Genomic DNA, 21,759 nt, shown 5'->3' on the forward strand with positions numbered 1-21,759 from the left:
TTATTTTATTTATTATTTTTTTTTTTTGGAAATGATCTCACTCTGTTGCCCAGGCTGGAGTGCGAGATCATGGCTCACTGCAGCCTCCACATCTGCAGGCTCATGTGATCCTCCCACATCTGTCTCCTGAGTAGCTGGGACTACAGGTGTGCACCACCACACCTGGCTAATTTTTTTCAATTTTTTTATTCATAGAGACAGGGTTTCACCATTTTGACCAGGCTGGTCTTGAACTCCAGGGCTCAAGCGATCTACTTGCCTTGGACCCTCAAAGTGCTGGGATTGTAAGAGTGAGCCACACACCTGGCCAAAATTCCTATTTTTAAAAAATAAAATGCTACAATTTATGTTTGCGCTTGAAACCCCATACTATACTATAGTCATGCTATTTCAATAGCACCTTTGCTTGAGCATAAATTATCAACATGCAATAACAGACGCATATTTCAAAACTTGAAAAGAACTTTGCCTTCATCTCCTTTGTAGTTTACAGTCATTGCCATTGGCATTTTAAAATAATGAATGCTTATAATCACGGTTTTAACACAGAATACAATTTTTGGAAGATATCAGATGTTCGAACAGCAGCATAGTAGTTGTGGGCTTATAGCTTTTAAGAATAAATTATGCTGCATGTGTTTTGAGAATGTAAAGGTTCATTAAAAAAAACAGTCACAGTTGGCCGGGCGCGGTGGCTCACGCCTGTAATCCCAGCACTTTGGGAGGCCGAGGTAGGCAGATCACGAGGTCAGGAGATCGAGACCATCCTGGCTAACACGGTGTGAAAGCCTGTCTCTACTAAAAAAATACAAAAAATTAGCCAGGCGTGGTGGCAGGCGCCTGTAGTCCCAGATACCCAGGAGGCTGAGGCAGGAGAATGGCATGAACCTGGGAGGCGGAGCTTGCAGTGAGCCGAGATTGCGCCACTGCACTCCAGCCTGGGAGACAAGAGCTAGACTCTGTCTCGAAAAATAAAATAAAATAAAATAACTCAGAGTTTGTGCAGCTGACCTCAGGCCCAACTAACTTATAAGAAAGCAATAACATTTATTTTAGCTAAACAATTAGGTACTTGCCTAGTAAAACCTTTTAAAGTAATTACAAAATACCTACTATCTTTTAGTTCCACCATCACCAAAGCATCAATATTATTAATGTAACATGGAAATGGTATGCATACAAACTAAAAATGAGAGAGTAAGAAAACAAAGCTGGAACATTGGAACTTTGAGAGAACAAGCATATAAGGAAAGTGTAAACAAACTTTAGGAAATAATATCCCAAATTATGGGAAGGGGGGAGTTTAAAGTCAGTATGTTATATCAATTCTTAATTTTATTTAGTTAATATAGACATAAAACAAACATTTGGTTTTTGGAATTCCATAATTATGTTTTAAATTATATATTTTAAGAACTTTTAAACATTGAATCCCTTAGAGCAATAGTAAATATTTTTAAACCTCAAGAAAATATCTCAGACCTCAGCATCTGGTAAGATGCAATAATATACATTTGTTTATTATTCATTTAAAATGAAATTTGCTGGTTTCATTTGATTTTCTTCTGGAAAGATTAAACCACTACATATATTTAGACAGATATCTTGAATCCCACATTTAGTAATAAGCTGTGTTTTTTTCTCTGCAAAACATCAAAGGCATAAATGAATAATCTGTGATTCTTCTAATAGCATCTCCATTATTAAAATAAGTTGCCAAAAATTGTTATTGAATTCAGTTTAACATTTACTTTAAAAAGTAAAGTTGAGCCTGACAGACATGAGGATTTTAGGAATATTTTGCCATCTAATTTGAAAAACAAACAAAAATTTTCTCCAATAGTTTGAAAACAGAAAGATCTTATACATTAACAATTGAGGCTAGTTTCTCAATAACCATCTAGACTTAGAGAAACATCAGCAGAACTGATACTATTAGGGAAAATGACCCAATTTGGAGAATGCTGAGTAATAACACTCTACGATCTGCTTGATAGACATGAATTGGATGAGAGTAAAATATGAAATAGTGTGTCATCCAGTGCCCTCAACTTCTCTCGTCCACTTCTGATAATCACAGTTAATCAGAGTTCATCCCACTTGTCAAAATACCTCAGCATTAAGATGACAAATGATGGAAGTAGAAACAGAGACAATGATAGGAGACGATGAATGCACTGAGAGCAGCTGAGAGGGTGCTAATATCTCATAAGGGAGAGAACAAGAAGGGCTAAAAGAGAGAACTGTCAGAACTCCAAGCAGTAATTTCCTTGTTGTTGATTTTTGTTTTGTTTTGTTTTTAAACATAGCAGATAAATTGCAGTGAAAGGGAGTGGCAGGCTGCTGCCCTGTTAGGGAACCAGTGAATGCAACAAATGTTAGATTTACACAGATTTCTTAAGAGGGGCCCAAGTGAGGTCGTGACATGCAACAGGAGAGCTTGTTAAAGCTCACACCTATACAGTGTGCAAAGTCATGAATAGGATGAGTTTTAATTTTTTGAAGTGTATTATCCAATTATCTTCTCCAAACCATTCCCCTCAGTTTTCATCTCCTTAAGAAGGCACTGCCTTTAAAATACATTACAAGAAAAATATCCAGAATCTGCAAGGAACTTAAACAAATTTACAAGAAAAATCAAACAACCCCATCAAAAAGTGGGCAAAGGATATGAACAGACACTTCTCAAAGGAAGATATTTATGTGGCCAAAAACATATGAAAAAAAGCTCATTATGACTGGTCATTAGAGAAATGCAAATCAAAACCACAATGAGATACCATCTCACACCAGTTAGAATGGCGATCCTTAAAAAGTCAGGAAACAACAGATGCTGGAGAGGATGTAGAGAAATAGGAATGCTTTTACACTGTTGGTGGGAGTGTAAATTAGTTCAACCATTGTGGAAAACAGTGTGAGGATTCCTCAAGAATCTAGAACCAGAGACACCATTTGACACAGCAATCCCATTACTGGGTATATACCCAAAGGATTATATCATTCTACTATAAAGACACATGCACACATATGTTTACTGCAGCACTACTCACAATAGCAAAGACTCAGAACCAACCCAAATGCCCATCAGTGACAGACTGGATAAAGAAAACATGGCACATATACACCATGGAATACTATGCAGCCATAAAAAAGGATGAGTTCGTGTCCTTTTCAGGGACATGTACGAAGCTGGAAACCATCATTCTCAGAAAACTAACAAAGGAACAGAAAACCAAACACTGCATGTTCTCACTCATTAATGGGAAGTGAACAATGATAACACATGGACAAAGGGAGGGGAACACCACATATCAGGGCCTGTTGGGGAGTGAGGCTAGGGGAGGGATAGCATTAGGAAAGATACCTAATGTAGATGATGGGTTGTTGGGTGCAGCAAACTACCATGGCATGTGTATACCTATGTAACAAACCTGCACATTCTGCACATGTATCCCAGAATTTAAAGTATAACTTTTTAAAAAGTATCTTTCATTCAGAAAAGATTTTGTTTTGTTTTGTTTCCAGGGTAGCAATTCTAATTTATTTTATTGTCCATAAAGGAAAACCCAAAAAGAACTGGACTTGAGAGAATTTTCCTTCATAATTTCAAACTATTTGCATGAACTTTCGGTTCATCCCCCTTCCTTCATTTCTCTTTGACTATCAATAGTGTCTAGTATTATGATTATTCTTAAATTAATATTTCGTCTTTTTGATTAACACAATAAAACAGTAAGGCTTTCTGACTTGGAACTCTTCACAAAAAAAGAATACCAGAAGAAAGAAAATGTAATTGGCTAAATGGAAAGTACTCACTTGAAAGCCAGTGAAAGCACACTGTAGCCATATCTTCAGGTGTACTTTTATTCATTTTCTTTATATTTACCTATCAATCATGTTATATTTTCTTTCCTCCATTTCAAAAGACTTTCTGAAATCCACTATGGATACCACTGCTTCCATGTTAGGTACTGATGCAGATGGCAGTTCAAGAGTAGTTGGCTTAATTTTTGATTATGTACTTTTACATTTATACTCAGATTCAAATTCAGATGAAGCCAATAGTCATAAAATCTGACGGAAGGAAGCCTGGAAAGTACCTAGTTATCAGGGATTTTAACATGATATACTGTATATGAAAGCTCTTGATAGTCTTATATTTTTCCTTTTCATGCACAATAATAATACCTGACAAAATTTAGACTGGCACAAGTATATTGTCTGTCAAAGATGCTTCAGGATTTATTTGGCTCTTAGTCAACTCACATTACTACAAGCTCTTTGATACACAGAGCACAAAACAGCTTAACATTGTTGCTATTAGTGCTCAAACCACACTGAAAACACTTCATTAAACAGCCTACTGCAGTGTAATTGTTTAATAATATTTTGATTAGGTTGTTTAGCAGACAATCTATGCTGTAAAACATTTTCTTGCTGTCAAGTGAATCACTGGTAAAAAGGCTACTGCAAAATACTTAAGAGAATCTCTTAAGAAAGAAATCATAGTGGGGGAAAAAGAAACACCTAAGTCATTCTATTCTTATTACCTACTGTATTAGTTTCCTATAGCTGCTGTAACAAATTACTTCAAATTTAGTGGCTTAAAACTACACATATTATCTTACAGTTCTGGAAATCAGAAGTCTGACATGGGTCTCACTGAGCTAAACTTAGGGTTTGCAGCGCTGCATTCCTTTCTGAAGAAGAATCCATTTCCTTGTACTTTCTTGCTTCCAAAGGTTTCGCCCATTTCTTGACTCAAGGTTCACTTCCTCCATCTTTCAACCCAGTAATGGACAGTGGGATGTTTCTCACATTGCAAAACTGACACTTGACTCTCTTGCCTCCCTCCTCCATTTGTAAGAACCCTTTAGCCCACCCAAATAAGCAACAATAATCTTATTTTAAGGTCATCAGATTACTAACCTTGATTTCCCCTTGTCATGTAACACATGTATTTACAGATTCCAGGTATTGAAACAATTATATCTTTGGGGAGGCCTTTGTTCTGCCTGCCACAACCACCATATGGCTTCATGAAAGTTAACTCAATTTTCACACAGAAACACGTTGCTTTGGGAGAGTAAAGTGGTTAGTTTACAGGGAGTGTTGTACCTTGTACATCTGTTCCTTGGTCACCCCCATTTTAGCACAGAATCTGATTTCCAGGGTTAATGTCAAGGCTGTAGTCGTTCTGAATCTTTCGATTAAAAAATGCTTATTAGATTCTTAACATGTGAAAGATAGTAGTCTGTTAGCTATCATTATAGTGGTGACTACTCACAAGAAGAAAAAAGGGGATCTCATTCCCCTTTGATATTCTCTCTACTAAATACAAATACAGTGGCTCTGAAGAATACAGACATAGACTTACACGGTTTTCAACAGTTCTGCTTTCGTAACAATTATAATTTTCAAACTTTTTTACTTACTCTTGAGAGGTGACAACGTGCTGGCGGCCCTCGCTCGTTCTCAGCGCCTCCTCGGCCTCGGCGTCCGCTCTGGCCAGGCTTGAGGAGCCCTTCAGCCCGCCGCTGCACTGTGGGACGCCCTTCTCTGGGCTGGCCAAGGCTGGAGCCGGCCCCCTCTGCGTACGTGGAGGTGTGGAGGCAGAGACGCAGGCGGGAACTGGGGCTGCGCGCAGCGCTCGCGGGCCAGCGTGAGTTCCAGGTGGGCGTGGGGCTCCGCGCCCCGCACTCACTCGGAGCCGCCCTCCATCGCCGCCAGCCCCGGGCAGTGAGGGGCTTAGCACCCAGGCCAGCAGCTGCGGAGGGGGCGCCCGGTCCCCCAGCACTGCCGTCCCTCGTGCGCGGTGCTCGAATTCTCGCTGGGCCTCAGCCGCCTCCCCATGGGGTAGGGCTGGGACCTGCAGCCCGCCATGCCCCAGCTCCCCCAAGATGGGCTCCTGCGCGCCTCCCTGAAGGGCACCGCCCCTGTGCCGCAGCAACCGGTCCCATCCGCCTAAGGGCTGAGGAGTGCATGCGCATGGCGCGGGACTGGCAGGCAGCTCCACCCCTGGGCGCGGGATCCACTAGGCGAAGCCAGCTGGGCTCCTGAGTCCAGGTGGGGACTTGGGGAACTTTTATGTCTAGCTGAAGGATTGTAAATGCACCCATCAGCACCCTGTGTCTAGCTCAAGGTTTGTAAATATACCAATCAGTGCTCTGTGTCTAGCTAATCTAGTGGGGACTTGGAGAACATTTACGTCTAGCTAAGGGATTGTAAATACACCAATCAGCACTCTGTGTCTAGCTCAAGGTTTGTAAATGCACCAATCAGCACCCTGTGTCTAGCTCAATGTTTGTAAATGCACCAATCAGTGCTCTGTGTCTAGTTAATCTAGTAGGGACTTGGAGAACTTTTACTTCTAGCTAAAGGATTGTAAATACACCAATCAGCACTCTGTGTATAGCTCAGGGATTGTAAACGCACTAATCAGCACCCTGTCAAAACAGACCAATCAGCTCTCTGTGAAATGGACCAATCAGCTCTCTGTAAAATGGGCCAATCAGCAGGATGTGGATGGGGTCAGATAAGGGAATAAAGGCCAGCTGCCCAAGCCAGCACTGGCAACCTGCCAGGTGGCCTTCCACAGCGTGGAAGCTTTGTTCTTTTGCTCTTTGCAAAAAATCTTGCTGCTGCTCACCCTTTGGGTTTGCACTGCCTTTATGAGCTGTAACACTCACCGCAAAGGTCTGCAGCTTCACTCCTGAGGCCAGCGAGACCATGAACCCACAGGGAGGAATGAACAACTCTGGACGGGAGAAACAAACAACTCCACAAGTGCTGCCTTAGGAGCTGTAACACTCACCGCAAAGGTCTCCAGCTTCACTCCTGAAGCCAGCGAGACCACAAACCCACCAGAAGGAAGCAACTCCGAACATCAGAAGGAACAAAGTCCGGACACAACATCTTTAAGAACTGTAACACTCACCACGAGGGTCCGCAGCTTCATTCTTGAAGTCAGTGAGACCAACAACCCACCAATTCCAGACACACTCTGAGTGCTGGCTTCAAAGAGGAGAAAGCTTTAGTGCCATACAAAAGGGTGAGTAGTTTTCATAATGTCAATGCATGTTAACTGAAAATGTCTGCACGACACTTTGCTCAGTAAACAATGGAAATGTTTCCTACTTTTTTGGGATGGTAGGCAAATATATGCCAATTTTTGGAACCCAATAAAATATTTTTGTTTATAGAATCACCAATTTCAGAATAATAAGGTGCTTTAAATATCATGTATAAAAATTTCTTAATCTCACCAATTTGTGATCAAACTGGTTTTGAACATTCTCAAGGTAGAGGAAATTGATATTTCTGAAAACTTGTTCCATCTTCCTTGTATCTTCATATTAAAGCCAATTCTTTTTCCTTATAATTTATTCTGCTTAGTAAAGTTTGACTCTGTAATAAGTATATGGAACAATTCTAATATCTGTCCTTATGACACCCCTAATGTGTGTATATATATACATATAAATTTTTTTTTTTTGAGTTGGAGTCTTGCTCTGTCACCCAGGCTGGAGTGCAGTGGCGCGATCTCGGCTCACTGCAAGCTCCACCCCTCCGGCTCACTGCAAGCTCCTGCTCACTGCAAGCTCCACCCCGCCAGTTCACGCCATTCTCCTGCCTCAGCCTCCCAAGTAGCTGGGACTACAGGCTCCTGCCACCATGCCCGGATAATTTTTTGTATTTTTAGTAGAGACGGGATTTCACCACGTTAGCCAGGATAGTCTCAATCTCCTGACCTCGTGATCCTCCCACCTCGGCCTCAAAGTGCTGGGATTGCAGGCATGAGCCACTGTGCCCGGTCATAAAAATATTTTTAAAAAGTTAAAATCTATAGCCTGGGATAGAATAAACATTCCCAATCCCTATTAAAGCTTGGAGTCTAATTACTTCATCAGCCTGGTCACATATATTTGAATACGGTTCAGTTTATGTCAGTATTTCCCTTAAAGTCTTATTTGTGGAAGGAAACACTGTTCTAAATGTGGTCTAAGCAGATTTTCCCACCCCTGTTCTTAGATACTGCATTTTCATTTGACATTGACAAAAATCCTGTTAGTGGTATAAACCACCACCATTCACTTTTTATTTTATGATGTATTTTTCAGTAATTTTGCTAGTGTTTTATTTTGCTTTTTACATCATTTTATTTACTTATGCTGTTGTTCTTTTTTATCCTCTATTAGTATTATTAGATTTTGTCTCTCATTAATTTACTTTATTTTCTTTTATTTTCAATCTGAAACACAAAACTTTACATTTGACTTCATTTAACTTCATTTTATTGGATGTACTCCAAGCTGGATGAGAGCTTTTGAGATATTGATTGTCTAACGCAAAACTATGCAGTTACCTTTTTATAGTCAAGTTAACCACACAGTTGATTAAATGCCCTGGATATCATCACAGAAATAATAGATAAAAAGTTGAATGAGATTAGTCCAAAAAATATAAACAAGGCTGCTCTCCAAGTTCATGAAGCAGCATACTTCCTGCAAAGGCTTTCTTACTCAGCCAACTGAAATATTGGCTCTTGCAATAATTTTTAAACACCAATTCATTTTTAATTTAGGTTCCTCACCACTTTTCACATAAAACTGCATGTAAAATTCTGGTGAGAAATACTGGCCACTTAACTGTTTCTTGATGTCAAATGTCATGCTGAGATTTGAAACTATGACATTATCATTATGTATTATGCAAAATTTCTACTCCTTAGTCTAATTCAAAATTACAATCATAGAACCTGGAATACATTTGAATGTAGCCAGTTCTTCCTGTTGCCTTACAAATTATTATGAATGTTAGTCTCCAAACTGTCAGGCAATTATAAATTTCAAAATGAATTTGAGGAAAGCTTGTAAGAATTTGTGACTTTTATAACTGATACTGTATTATCCGTATATAAATTGTATTTTGATGTAAGATGTAAATTATATTTTGATGTAAAATGTAAAAGGTAAGGGCATTAGAAGGGAGGATCTGCTATCAGCTTATGTGAAAATCTGCTCGTCTCTTGGGAGCTACCAAGATTTTACCTGTCATTGAGCTATGCCATGAGCAGAATATTTTTAAAAGATTTAAACTACAAAACCTCTTACTGACTTTCATATAATGTCATTCATTTACATATCCATGCATATATTAATATGTGTCTTAATGTGATAGAGACAAAAGACCATTTAAAGGCACAGTTCAGTTAATAATAAACACATTTAAACCAACACTCTTTTTTACCTATTGAACAAAAATTATTAGAATTTTTAAGTGTACCTGTTGAAATAGATAACTATCCATTACTAAAATGAAAAAGAAATGTTTTATCTATTAATATATTACCATCAGTGGTGGGCAATAATATTTTAAAGACTTTTTTCGTATTTGTTAATTGATATATCATAGCTGTACGTATTTAGGAGTGTATGTGATATTTTGATACACATATGCAATGTGTAATGATCAAATCATGGTAACTGGAATATCTATTACCTAAAGCACTTATCTTTTCTTTTTGTTGGGAACATTACATTCTTTCTATCCTTTAAGTCTTCTACCTTGCTTTAAAATGTTGGACTCTATTATCTAAAGATAATCTAGAAAAAGGAATCTGAATTGGGGTTTTTAGTTTACCAATATATTTAGTATGTTAAATGCATTCAACGTAAGAGGAAAGGTGTGTGCTTCAAATGAGAAAAGTCTTGTTCTTCTTAGGAAGAGCTTTATATGTGGAATTTAGAAAGTTTGTGGAGTCTGCTTTGGTTATGAGAAAGATTTAGAAAGATAAGCTTTCCCAGAAATTTGGATAACAGGCTGAGATACAAGCAACATTACAACACTAAAAGTCATCATGATTTACCTCCTTCTCACTACAGTTTTATTATTTACATCCTAATGTATTTTGGAATAGTTTAATGTTGGACATGTTTTTGTAAAAGGGATCTGCTAGTTACATAATATTTATGGAATCTTAAATGGTTAAATTTGATTTCATACACACACATATATACCCAACATACAGTTCTCAGAGCTTTACAATATCTGTTTTATTTGATTAAATTGTTTAATTCATTTATTTTGTACATGATTATTACCAAATAGCATGTACTATAAGTAAACAAGAGCCAGTGTAACTGTACATTTATCATGAATAAATATATTGCATATAAAATATGAAGAATTAAGCTGATTACCCAAGTCATTGGCTGACATTAAAAGAAAACACGTGATGAATTGTATAGAATGATTATTAAGCTGACAAAATTCTAGAAAAACAAATTAACCCACGATGTGCAGTCATCCCTACATCCTCATGAATTGAACATTAACTATAACTGCTCCCAAATGGAAGTCTTTAAATGATTGTGGCTCCAGCTTGAAATAAAAGTAAAGTGATAACACAGTTTTTGTTGTGTCAGAATCTTAAACTAGTACGGTAAAATATGCTGCAGTATTTCATTCGGTTTTTAATTCGCTAGCCGGTGAGCAGTTAATCATGTTTAAAAATCATTATTTAACTTTTACCTAATGGTCTCAAGTCTTAGAGTGCTTCACAAAATATGTTCGGTCAAAATCTAAATCTAATTACAGTAGTTCATTTAACTAAAACATAACAGGGGAAATGTCACTGATTTAATATCACTCTTTCCAGTAGTAAATACATGCATGACTAATGAATAGTTTAATTAACGACCATGAACATTATTTAACAAATATAACAAATCAAACATAACTCTTCAGATGGGACAAGATTAATCCAGCCTTGAAAAGTTATCAGATCACTACTGTGGGGAACTTGTCATATTCTCATTTGAGAAAAAAAGATTTTAATTTTTTAATTACATAATTGGACAGGCATTTTTTCATAATTCATTTAAATTTGGATTTTTTTATTATACTTTAAGTTCTAGGGTACATATGCACAACGTGCAGGTTTGTTACATAGGTATACATGTGCCATGTTGTTTCGCTGCACCCATTACCTCGTCATTTGCATTAGGTATTTCTCCCAATGCTATCCCTTCCCCAGCCCCCAACCCCATGACAGGCCCTGGTGTGTGATGTTCCCCGCCCTATATCCAAGTGTTCTCATTATTCAATTCCCACCTATGAGTGAGAGCATGCGGTGTTTGGTTTTCTCTTCTTGTGTGACTTTGCTGAGAATGATGGTTTCTAGTTTCATCCACGTCCCTGCAAAGGACAAGAACTCATCATTTTTTATGGCTGCATAGTATTCCGTGGTTATGTGCACCACATTTTGTTAATACAGTCTGTCACTGATGGACATTTGGGTTGGTTCCAAGTCTTTGCTATTGTGAATAGTGCTGCAATAAACATGTGTACATGTGTCTTAATAGTAGCATGATTTATAATCCTTTGGGTATATACCCAGTAATGGGATCGCTGGGTCAAATGGTATGTCTAGTTCTAGATCCTTGAGGAATCTCCACACTCTTTTCCACAATGGTTGAACTAATTCACACTCCCACCAACAGTGTAAAAACATTCCTATTTCTCCACATCGTCTCTAGCATCTGTTGTTTCCTGACTTTTTAAGGATCGTCATTCTAACTGGTGTGAGATGGTGTCTCATCGTGGTTTTGATTTGCATTTCTCTGACGACCACTGATGAGCATTTTTTCATGTGTCTGTTGGCTGCATAAATGCCTTCTTTTGAGAAGTGTCTGTTGATATCCTTTGCCCACTTTTTGATGGGAATGTTTGTTTTTTCTTGCAAATTTGTTTAAGTTCTTTGCAGATTCCAGATATTAGCCCGTTGTCAGATGGGTAGATTGCAAAACTTTTCTCCCATTCTGTAGGTTGCCTCTTCACTCTGGTAGTTTCTTTTGTTTAATTTAATTTAATTTAATTAGATTCCATTCGTCTATTTTGGCTTTTGTTGCCGCTGCTTTTGGTGTTTTAGTCATGAAGCTCTTGCCCATGCCTATGTCCTGGATGGTGTTGCCTAGGTTTTCTTCTAGAGTTTTTATGGTTTTAGGTCTAACATTTAAGTCTTTAGTCCATCTTGAATTAATTTTTGTATAAGGTATAAGGAAGGGGTCCAGTTTGAGCTTTCTACATATGGCTAGCCAGTTTTCTCATCACTATTTATTAAATAGGGAATCCTTTCCTCATTTCTTGTTTTTGTCAGGTTTGTCAAAGATCAGATGGTTGTAGATGTGTGGTGTCATTTCTGAGGCCTCTGTTCTGTTTCATTGGTCTATATCTCTGTTTTTGTACCAGTAGCATGCTGTTTTGGTTACTGCAGCCTCATAGTGTAGTTGGAAGTCAGGTAGTGTGATGCCTCCAGCTTTGTTTTTTTTGCTTAGGATTGTCTTGGCAATGCTGGCTCTTTTTGGTTCCATATGAACTTTAAAGTAGTTTTTTTCAATTCTGTGAAGAAAGTCATCAGTAGCTTGATGGGGTTGGCATTGAATCTATAAATTATCTTGGGCAGTATGGCCATTTTCACAATATTGAGTCTTCCTATCCATGAGCATGAAGTGTTCTTCCATTTGTTTGTGTCCTCTTTTATTTTGTTGAGCTGTGGTTTGTAGTTCTCCTTGAAGAGGTCTTTCACATCCTTTGTAAGTTGTATTCCTAGGTATTTTGCTCTCTTTTTAGCAATTGTGAATGGAAGTTCACTCATGATTTGGCTCTCTGATTGTCTGTTATTTGTGTATAGGAATGCTGGTGATTTGTTCACCTTGATTTTGTATCTTGAGACTTTGCTGAAGTTGCTTATCAGCTTAAGGAGATTTTGGGCTGAGACGATGGGGTTTTCTAAATATACAATCATGTCATCTGCCAACAGGGACAATTTGACTTCCTCTTTTCCTAACTGAATACCCTTTATTTCTTTCTCTTGCCTAATTTCCCTGGACAGAACTTCCAACACTATGTGGAATAGGAGTGGTGAGAGAGGGCATCCCTGTCTTATGCCAGTTTTCAAAGGGAATGCTTCCAGTTTTTGCCCATTCAGTATGATATTGGCTGCGGGTTTGTCATAAATAGCTTTTATTATTCTGAGAAACGTTCCATCAATGTCTAGTTTATTGAGAGCTTTTAGCATGAAGGGCTGTTGAATTTGGTCAAAGGCCTTTTTTGCATCTATTGAGATAATCATGTGGTTTTTGTCATTGGTTCTGTTTATGTGATGGATTACATTTATTGATTTGCGTATGTTGAACCAGCCTTGCATCCCAGGGATGAAGCCAACTTGATCTTGGTGGATAAGCTTTTTGATGTGCTGCTGGATTCGGTTTGCCAGTATTTTACTGAGGATTTTCGCATTGATGTTCATCAGGTATATTGGTCAAAAATTCTCTTTTTTTGTTGTGTCTCTGCCAGACTTTGGTATCAGGATGATGTTGGCCTAATAAAATGAGTTAGGGAGGATTCCCTCTTTTTCTATTGATTGGAATAGTTTCAGAAGGAATGGTACCAGCTCATCTTTGTACTTCTCTTAAAATTCAGCTGTGAATCAGACTGTTACTGGACTTTTTTTGGTTGGTAGGCTATTAATTATTGCCTCAATTTCAGAGCCTGTTATTGGTCTATTCAGGGATTGAACTTCTTCCTGGTTTAGTCTTGAGGGGGTTTATGTATCCAGGCATTTATCCATTTCTTCTAGATTTTCTAGTTTATTTGCATAGAGGTGTTTATAGTATTCTCTGATGATAGTTTGTATTTCTGTGGGATCAGTGGTGATATCCCCTTTATCATTTTTTTATTGCATCTATTTGATTCTTCTCTCTTTTCTTCTTTATTAGTCTTGCTAGTGGTCTATCAATTTTGTTGATCTTTTCAAAAAACCAGGTCCTGGATTCGTTGTTGTTTTGAAGGGTTTTTTATGTGTGTGTGTGTGTGTGTGTGTGTGTGTGTCTCTGTCTCCTTCAGTTCTGCTCTGGTCTTAGTTATTTCTTTCCTTCTGCTAGCTTTTGAATTTGTTTGCTCTTGCTTCTCTAGTTCTTTTAATTGGATAAAAAGTCAAGACCCATCGGTGTGCTGTATTCAGGAGACCCATCTCACATGCAGAGACAAACATAGGCTCAGAATAAAGGGATGGAGGAAGATCTACCAAGAAAATGGAAAGCAAAAAAAAGCAGGAGTTGCAATCCTAGTCTCTGATAAAACGGACTTTAAACCAACAAAGATCAAAAGAGACAAAGAAGGCCATTACATAATGGTAAAGGGATCAATTCAACAAGAAGAGCTAACTCTCCTAAATATGTATGCACCCAATACAGGAGCACCCAGATTCATAATGCAAGTTCTTAGAGACCTACAAAGAGACTTAGACTCCCACACAGTAATAATGGGAGACTTTAACACCCCACTGTCAATATTAGACAGATGAATGAGACAGAAGGTTAACAGGGATATCCAGGACTTGAACTCAGCTCTGCACCAAGTGGACCTAATAGATATCTACAGAACTCTCCACCCCAAATCAACAGAATATACATTCTCAGCACCACATCGCGCTTATTCCAAAATTGACCACATAGTTGAAAGTAAACCACTCCTCAGCAAATGTAAAAGAACAGAAATCATGATAAACTGTCTCTCTGACCACTGTGCAATCCAATTAGAACTCAGGATTAAGAAACTCACTCAAAACCGCACAACTACATGGAAACAACAACCTGCTCCTGAATGACTACCGGGTAAATAACGAAATGAAGGCAGAAATAAAAATGATCTTTGAAACCAATGAGAATAAAGACACAATGTACCAGAATCTCTGGGACACATTCAAAGTAGTGTGTAGAGGGAAATTTATAGCACTAAATGCCCACAAGAGAAAGCAGGAAAGATCCAAAATCGACACCTTAAATTTGGATTTTTTCTAAAATTCCTATAATGAAAACCGAAGCAAATTTTATAAGTCATGCATTTATCATTTGCTTTCCGAAACTTTTATTTTAAAAACACTTAAGGAACAAACCACATAATTAACATTATCTAAAATGACAATAAGACTGGAACTTAAATATTGGACTAATGTGTATTCGGAAATTTGAAATATTTTCCAGGAAAAATATTTTAAAGTTTTAATCACTGAGTAGCTTTTTAGCTATGATAAAGATGCAAGTTCTTTAATGCAACCTAAGTAAATGCACAGGACAATGTGGTATAATCCCTTTCTTATTCCAACTTTATATTATCACTGTGCCAAATATTGCTGGAGGGTGGAGGTAAAGGATTAAACATTAGCAACTTACATGAGAATGGTTCTTTCCCATGACACATCTTTCATTTATTTTACAACATCTGATTCCAAATTAAGCTTTTTTCCCTAAAACATGTACTCCATATTCTTCTGCGTCTTTTCCCAACGATACATGACAATATTAAGCAAATATATATCTTCTGGGGCTTATTATAAATTCAGTGTATTAAAAGTGAAATTTAATCTTGAGTTATCTGCAAGGCTAAGGCAGAAAAAGAGGAAAAAAAAGTTGCGCACTCAAAGAGCAGATCTTTCAATATGCCAATACTGCTCTCGGTAATAAAAGGTCTTGTCGATTAGATGCATATGAAAATACAGAGCAAACGTGGTTCCAGATTAAATGCTTTTAAAGGATGAATAATTTTTTCATGTAAAAAATGAAGGACCCCAGGAAATGTTGCTAAGGGAGAATTGCTACCGTTTCCCCAATATCCCCAAAGAAAGAGAATGTGCTTTCAAATAATTCTTGATGCCACAGGGACCCCTCTTTCACTGCCCAGCTCTTAATTCAATTTACTTGTTTTTTACTTGGGTCAAGTCGGAAAAAGACAGACAGATTAGATGTGTCTTCAGTTTCAATGTAATACATTTACCTGATCTAAGAAAAAATTTCAAAATTGATTTTCCCCATGCTTTTGAGGTCAGATAAATTTTCTACATTCTAGAATTCACGAAGTCATTGATTCCTGTTAAAATTAAACAGGTGAGTAGCCTGTTTAAGCAATTAGAACAAATAAAGTATCTTTTTTCTAAACTTGACACAATTGCATTTCTTTTGTTTCTGGTTTATTTGTTTGAAATTATTTTAAAATTCTTTTATAATTGTTAAATTAATTATCTCCATCATCTATGATTCATCAAATGCCTAAAAGATAGGAGAAAAATCAAGATTACTTTGTAAGTACCAGCAACTTTGTCCATATGCTATATTAATTAACTAAGTCCAATGCATCTTTTTTTTCAAAGAGATACCTGAAAATGAATACTCCAAGTTTGTATATTATCTTTTTAACACAAGACTTTACATTTGCCCTACATTAACTTACTTTAGGGAGTATAATTAGCTTATGTAGACACCTGGCAAACTATTGACATTGTGTTGAAATGACTGTATTGTAAGATCAAGATTCTCTAGTTTCATTTTCTTAAGTTGCCATGAGGCTTCCAATTGTCAGGAGCAATTTCTGCATGAGAGATAAAAATTATGGAGCAAAGAAAATGAGATTCTAAGGTAATTATTTTAAAGATGCAAATATAAACTTCTTTCTTTTAAAAATTATTTACTGAATGCTAAGTTGATACAAAGTATTTAAGTGTGTTTGTGTGTGTGTGTGTGTAGATAATATGACAAAATTTCACAAAAAGCCATCAACCCATCACCCAGTTTAAGAAAAAAAATTACCATTACCTTTTATATGGCTTCTGTGCCCCTCTCCATACTGATACTCTTATCTTAATCCTCTAAGTATGCATATATCTGAATTTTGTGAGAAATATTCTTGTGCTTTTCCTTAGGGTTATATCATCCATCTGTGTATTCATTAATATACACTATTTACTTGTGCATAGTTTTTTTACTTCATATAAATGTAATCACACTTCTTACAGTATTCAGTGACAGCCCTTTTGTGCTCAACATTATAAACAAAGTTTCACCCTGTTGTTTCTTGTAGTTGAGACTTATATAGATACGGATATAGATATAGATACAGATATAGATATACAGCGATGGAGCCTCACTTTGTTGCCCAGGGTGGAGTGAAGTGGCATGATCTTGGCTCACTGAAGCCTCCGCCACCTGGGTTCAAGCAATTCTCCTGCCTCAGCTTCCTGAATAGCTGGGATTAAAGGTGCCCACCATCACGCCCAGCTACTTTTCGTAATTTTAATAGAGACAGGGTTTCTCCACATTCGTCAGGCTGCTCTTGAACTCCTGACCTCAGGTGATCCACCCGACTCGGCCTCCCAAAGTGTTGGGATTACAAGCATGAGCCACCGCACCTGCCCAATTAATATATTTTTTATATTGAATACTAACCTATTGTATGAATATGCCATAGTTATTTCTCCATTTTACTGATGACCACTTGTATTTTTAGTTTTGTTTTGCTATTAAAAGTTTTGCTATGAACACTTTATTCTTGTCTTCTTGTTCTTGTGTGAAAGTTTTCTTAGGTATATATTTAGGAATGGAACTGCTGGGTTTAGGGTTTTCCCATCTTCACATTTATTAGGTAATATCCTATTATTTTTCCAAAGTGTTTGTACTACTTTACATCCTATGAGTATCATGTAAGAGTTTGTTATTGCTCTACTTTTTTCCAACATTTGTTATATTCAAGTGTAATATTTTTGCAAATCTGGTGGTAGTGAAATTATATCTAATTGCAGGCTTATTTTGCATATTCCTAATTCTTAATTATTAAATTGCATATATTTTTGTAGGCTTATATATCATTTGTGTTTCATCTTGAGTGAAAAGACTAAAGGTTTTTTTCTCCCAGGTTGTTTAACTTTTATTGATTTGTAAGGACTCTACTTGCTAATATATACATGTTTTTTTGACACCCAGGATGGAATGCAGTAGCACCATCTAGGCTTGCTGCAACACCAGCCTCCTGGGTTCAAATGATTCCCCTGCCTCAGCCTCCCAAGTGCTGGGATTACAGTCACCGACCACCTCGTTTGGCTACTTTTTGTATTTTTTATAGAGACGAAGGTTTTACCATGGTGGCTAGGCTGATCTTGAACTTCTGATCTCAAGTGATCCACCCACCTTGGCCTCACAAAGTCCTGGGATTACAGCCATGAGTCACCATGTCTGGTCTCTACTTGCTAATATTTTGTCAGTTATATAGGTTGCAAGCATCTTGTCAGTTTATTTTTTATATTTAGCTGTATGGTTTCTTCAGATGAAAAAAATTTCTTAAGGCTAATGAAGTACATTTTATCAATTTTTTTTTCAATGGTGTTTTGTGTCTTGCAAATATATTCTTAGAGACATAAATTTTACATTATATTCTAAGAGTTTTATAAGTTTTTCCTTTTGTATAAATTTTAATCTGCTTGTTTATATATTTTTATGTATGGTATGAGGTAATAATCTCTTTTGCATTCCCATGTAATTAATCAATTCTCCAAGGATGAATATTGACCAAGAAGGTCAGAAAAGCCTGAATTTTTCCACCCTTCTTTTCCATGCTTGCTTTATTTATTTGTGATATGGTTGGCTATGTCCCTCTCAAATCTCATCTTGAAATATAGTTCCTATAATCCCCACATGTCATGGGAGAGACCCAAGTGGGAGGTAATTGAATCATAGGGGCAGTTACCTCCATGCTGTTCTCATGATAATGAGTGAGTTCTCATGAGATCTAATGGTTTTATTAGAAGCCTTCTCCCACTTTTGCTGATACTTCTTGCTGCTGCTGTGTGAACAAGGATATGTTTGCTTCCCCTTCCACCATGATTGTAAGTTTTCTGAGGCCTCTCCAGCCTTGTGGAACTGTGAATTAATTAAACCTCTTTCTTTTATAAATTACCCAGTCTTGGGTATGTCCTTATAGCAGCAGTGTGAGAACAGGCTAATACAGTAAATTTGTACTGGGTAATGGGACACTGCTACAAAGATACCTGAAAATGTGGAAGCAACTTTGGAACTGGGTCACAAGCAAAGATTAAAACAGTTTGGAGGGCTTAGAAGAAAACAGGAAGATGTGGGAAAGGTTGGAACTTCCTAGAGACTTCTTGAATGGTTTTGACCAAAATGCTGATAGTGATATGGACAATGAAGTACAGGTGGAGGTGGTCTCAGATGGAGATGAGGAACTTTTTGGGAACTGGAATAAAGGTCACTATTACTATGCAAAGAGACTGGTGGCACTTTGCCCCTGCCCTAGACATCTGTGGAACTTTGAACTTGAGAGAGATTATATAGGGTATCTGGGGGAAGAAATTTTTAAGCAGCAAAACATTCAACAGAAAGCACAGCATAAAAGTTTTGAAAATTTGCAGCCTTATGATGTGATATAAAAGAAAACCCCATTTTCTGGGGAGAAATTCAAGCCAGCTACAGAAATGTACATAAGTAATGAGAAGCTAAATGTTAATCACCAAGACAATGGGGAAAATGTCTCCAGATCATGTCAGAGAACAGCAGCTCCTCTCATCACAGGCCTGGAGGCCTAGGAGGGAAATATGATTGTGTATACCAGGGCCAGGTCATCCCTGCTCTATGAACCCTCAGGACATAGTGCCCTGTGTCCCAGCTACTTCAGCTCCAGCTATGACTAAAATGGGTAAACATACAGCTCAAGCTCAGGCCATTGCTACAGAGGGTGCAAGCCCCATGCCTTGGCAGTTTCCATGTGGTATTGGGCCTGCAGGTGCACAGAAGTCAAGAATTGCAGTTCAGGAAATTCCATCTAGATTTCAGAGGATGTATGGGAATACCTGGATGTCCAGGCAGAAGTTTGCTGCAAGGATAAGGCCCTCATGGAGAACCTCTGCTAGGGCAGTGTGGAAGGGAAATGTGAGGTGGGAGCTCCCACACAGAGTCCCCACTGGGGCACTGCCTAGTGTAGCTGTGAGAAGAGGGTCACTGTCCTCCAGAACCCAGAATGGTAGATCTACACACAGCTTGCACAGTGCGCCTGGAAAAGCCACAGACACTCAGTGCCAGCCTGTAAAAGCAGCTGGAATGGGGGCTGTACCCTACAAAGCCACAGGGGAGGAGCTGCCAAAGGCCATGGGAGCCCACCTCTTGCATCAGCATGACCTGGATGTGAGACATGGAGTCAAAGGAGATCATTTGGAGCTTTAAAGTTTGACTTCTCTGCTGGATTTCAGCCTTGCATAGTGCCTGTAGCCCCTTCATTTTGGCCAATTTCTCCTATTTGGAATGGGTGGGGTGTATTTATCCAATGCCTGTACCCTCATTGTATCTGGGAAGCCACTAACTTGCTTTTGATTTTACAGGTTCATAGGCAGAAGGGACTTGACTTATCTCAGACGAGACTTTGGACTTGGACTTTTGAGTTAATACTGGAATGAGTTAAGACTTTGGGCTCTGTTGGAAGGGCGATGATTGTGTTTTGAAATGTGAGGACATGGGACTTGAGAGGGGAGAAAAATAGCAGAAAAAACCTTGAAAACTGTACAAATACATGGAAATTAAACAATATGCCTCTGGATGACCAAAGCATCAAAAAAAATTAAGAACAAAACTAAAATATTTCTTGAAACAAATGAAAATAGAAACACAACGTATCAAAAACTGTGGGATACAGAAAGAGCAGTTTAGTGTTAGAAGTTTATATTAAATAGCAACAAACACTTAGAACAAAAAGTAGAAAGATTCCAAATAAACAAGCTAATGATCTACCACAAGAGACTAGAAAAGCAAAGATATAACAAACCCAAAATTAATAGAAGAAAATAAATAATAAAAATTGGAGCAGAAAAAAAAGATTGAGACTAAAAATAATTTAAAAGATCAACAAAACAAAAAATTAGTTTTTGAAAAGATAAAATTTACTCACGATTAGCTAGACAAATTAAGAATTTAAAAGATGCAAATAAATAAAATTAGAAACAAAAAAGGAGACATTACAACTGATACTACATAAATAAAAAGGTTCATTAGAGACTATTTCAAACAACTATAAGCCAACAAATTAGAAAACCTAGTGAAACATGTATAAATTACTGAGCAAACAAAACATAATAAAATGGAACCAAGAATAAACAGAAAACCTAAACAGACCAATTACTGAGGATGAGATTGAAGGTATAATAAAAAGTCTTCCATCAAAGAAAAATTCAGGACCCACTGGCTTCACTGCTGAATTCTACCAGACATTAAAAAAAGGAATTGATACCAGTTCTTCTCAAACTCTTCCAGAAAATTGAAGGAAATGGAAATCTTCCAAACTCATTCTGAGGTCAACATTACCCTGATACTGAAATCAGACAAGCACACAACAACAATAAAAGTCACCAACAGCCAATACCCTTAATGAATATGAATGCAAAAATCCTCAACAAAATACTATCAAAACAAATCTAGCAGCACAGTAAAAATATCATTTAACATGATCATGGGGGATTTTTCAAGGGATGCAAGAATGGCTAATCAGACATAAATCAGTAAAGATAATACATTGCATCAAGAGAATGAAGCATGGAATCTATATAATCATGTCAATAGATGCCGAAAAAGCATTTGGTATATTCAACATATCTTTATGATGAAAACTTTCAGCAAGTTAGGTATAGAAGAAATGCACCTCAAAAAAATAATGGCCACATATGAAAAAATAAATAAAACCCACAGCCAATATTACACTGAATAAGAAAAAGTTGAAAGATTTTCCCTAAGATTTGCACAAAACAAGGATGCCATGTTCACCATTTCTATTCAGCATAGTATTAGAAGTCCTAACCAGAGAAGTTAGGTAAGACAAAGAAATAAAGGACAATCAACTTGGAAAGAAAGGAGTCAAATTGTCTCTGTT

At 37.4% G+C, this 21,759-nt stretch overlaps 1 long non-coding RNA gene across 1 annotated transcript in view; it reads right to left on the reverse strand.

Moving 5' to 3' along the window:
• The window catches only part of LOC134730612 (uncharacterized), a 140,561-nt gene extending 134,621 nt beyond the window's left edge, over positions 1–5,940 (reverse strand). Inside the window, exon 1 of the long non-coding RNA XR_010112476.1 lies at positions 5,436–5,940. This is a non-coding gene — a long non-coding RNA (uncharacterized LOC134730612). The remainder of the gene's footprint in view (positions 1–5,435) is intronic.
• Between the last annotated feature and the right edge of the window lie 15,819 nt (positions 5,941–21,759).

The sequence above is a fragment of the Pan paniscus genome, chromosome 5, assembly GCF_029289425.2.
Source record: "Pan paniscus chromosome 5, NHGRI_mPanPan1-v2.0_pri, whole genome shotgun sequence".
Classification (NCBI taxonomy): Eukaryota; Metazoa; Chordata; class Mammalia; order Primates; family Hominidae; genus Pan; species Pan paniscus.